We start from the raw sequence: 2,500 nt of genomic DNA on the forward strand, positions 1-2,500 counted from the left end.
CACACACACACACACACACACACACACACACACACACACACACACACACACACTCACAAATACAAACAGAATAAATTAAAGTGTGGTGCTGGTGAGTTGAGTCAGAGGTCAGAGAGGATCTCTTGCGGTGAGGTCTGATCCTCCCTGCACACACACCCAAACACTGCCCCCCCCCCCCACACACACACACACACACACACACACCACTCACTCACACCCTTGGGAGAAGTGGGACAACTGTCAGCCAGACTCAATTAAAAAAGTAGTAGAAGAGGATGAATAGAAGGGAAGAGAGAGAAAGAGAGAGAGAGAGAAAGACAGAGAGAGAAAGAGAGAGAACGAGAGATACTCAGCTCTCTTCTCCGGCTGGTGGCTGGCCAGCTGACGCCTACCGCTGGGTCTGGCTCTCCAGCGGAGGAGCTCAGCGCTCTGACACCCAATCTCCTCTCCTCATGTCCCCAGCCTCCTGTGCTCCCCTCGGCCTCAGGGTAACCAGAGAGGGGAGAGGGGAGAGAGAGAGGGAGGAGAGAGGGAGGAGAGAGGAGAGGGGACAGAGAGGGAGGAGAGGAGAGGGGACAGAGAAGGAGAGAGGGAGAAAGGGAGATGAGAAGGGAGAGAGAGGGAAAGGGGGAGAAAGGAGGGGGAGAGAGGGAGAGAAGAGAGGGAGGAAGGGGAGAGATGAGAAGGGAGAGAGAGGACGGGGAGAGAGGGAGAGATGAGAGGGAAGAGATGGGAGAGAGAGGGGAAGAGAAAGAGGAGAGGGAGAAAGGGAGAGAGGGAAGAGGAGAGTGGAGAAAGAGAGAGAGAGAGAGAGAGAGAGAGAGAGAGAGAGAGAGAGAGAGAGAGAGAGAGAGGATAGGGTCAGACAGATTACTGTTGGAGGCCGGTGGTCATCACTTGAGAGGAGGGAGAGAAGATTATTCTCCACAGGCCTGAACATCAAACAAATTGAGCAGTGCTGAACACTGAGGCACATCCATACCATATGCTCTATATGTGTGAATGGAAATTATCAAAATACCCTGTGAGATTGTGTGTGTGTGTGTGTGTGTGTGTGTGTTTTTATGTGTGTGTGTGTGTGTGTGTGTGTGTGTGTCTGTGTGTGTCTGTGTCTGTCTCTGCGTGCGTGCGTGCGTGCGTGCGTGCGTGCGTGCGTGCGTGCGTGCGTGCGTGCGTGCGTGCGTGCGTGCGTGCGTGCGTGCATAATTGCAAGCATATGTATAAGTAGCTCAGTGTTTTTCCGAGATGTGATAATCACTGCTTCTCTAACACGCCAGTCACAAACACACAGCTCATCCATACCCTCCTCCTCCTCCTCCTCCTCCTCCTCCTCCTCCTCCTCCACCTCCTCCTCCACCTCCTCCTCCTCACTCCCATATGCTCCCACTCCATCTCAAAATCGGAGTCTCATTCATTGGAATCCAATCCATCGGAGGAGCGTATAATCAGAGTCCGATGCTTTGATAAGGACGGGGGGAAGAGATCCTCCCGAGGCTTGGGCTTTTGGTTGGTATAAATGTCCCCCTGTTGATTGGGGAACATGCGATTTCTAATTCAAGCAACCCAAGCTGTGCCATAACAAGCCCAGGATAACAATCTCGTTTTTTAATGATTGGATCTGCATGATCCTCAACACGGCGCCGTCTATCTGATCTCGTCTGTGCTGCCAGTGAGAGAGAGAGAGAGAGAGAGAGAGAGAGGGAGGGAGGGAGAAAGAGAGAGAGAGGGGAAAAAATGACTTTGCCGGATAATAAAGTCAAATTCAAAAGGATCCCGCTTCCTGATTAGTTCAAAGCATGTCGGAGATTCACCAGGCGATGATTTTTTTTCTCTGTTTCTCGTTCTCTCTCTCTCTCTCGCTCTCTCCCTCTCTCTCTATTGCAGGTGTATAATAAAAAAGAACACGTGAATAAAGGTAGATATCAGTCCACGTTCATCTTTCTTGTGTTAAACAAAAGCCGAACAGAACAAAGATTTTCCTTTTTTTGTATTATTATTGCGTCAAAAAAGTTTCTTTTTGCTCTGACAAAAGAACAATGGGTTTTGTTTCATCACTCGAAGCAGATGTTGGCTTACTTATGTGTGTCTCGTATAACTAGGCTACATTTTACCTTGCAAATAGTTTACACACTTTCTTTTTATCATTCTTTATTTGATTTTTTACAGCGATTGCGTTGAGGTTTCGAATACTCTCTATATTCTGCAAGGAAAGAGAGTGAGTGAGTGTGTGTGTGTGTGTGTGTGTGTGGCTGTGTTTTTTTCATATTTTTCTTTCTACTTAGCAAAGCTTGGCCTCTTTAGTAGGCCCCGACAACATATGTGTGGATCTTCTTACTGTAAGCGCAAAAATAACAGAGGATGAGAGAGAAGACAAACAAGCGATAATTACCCCTGTGGGTGTAAATTAATGCCCCTCTAAGTGAATAGTGATCTGTACTTACTCACAAATCTCAGCTTGTTTGTCTGGTCCCCTATACTGCATCACACGTTGTCAAGGAGA

This window comes from Sardina pilchardus, chromosome 21, assembly GCF_963854185.1.
Source record: "Sardina pilchardus chromosome 21, fSarPil1.1, whole genome shotgun sequence".
NCBI classification, from domain to species: Eukaryota; Metazoa; Chordata; class Actinopteri; order Clupeiformes; family Clupeidae; genus Sardina; species Sardina pilchardus.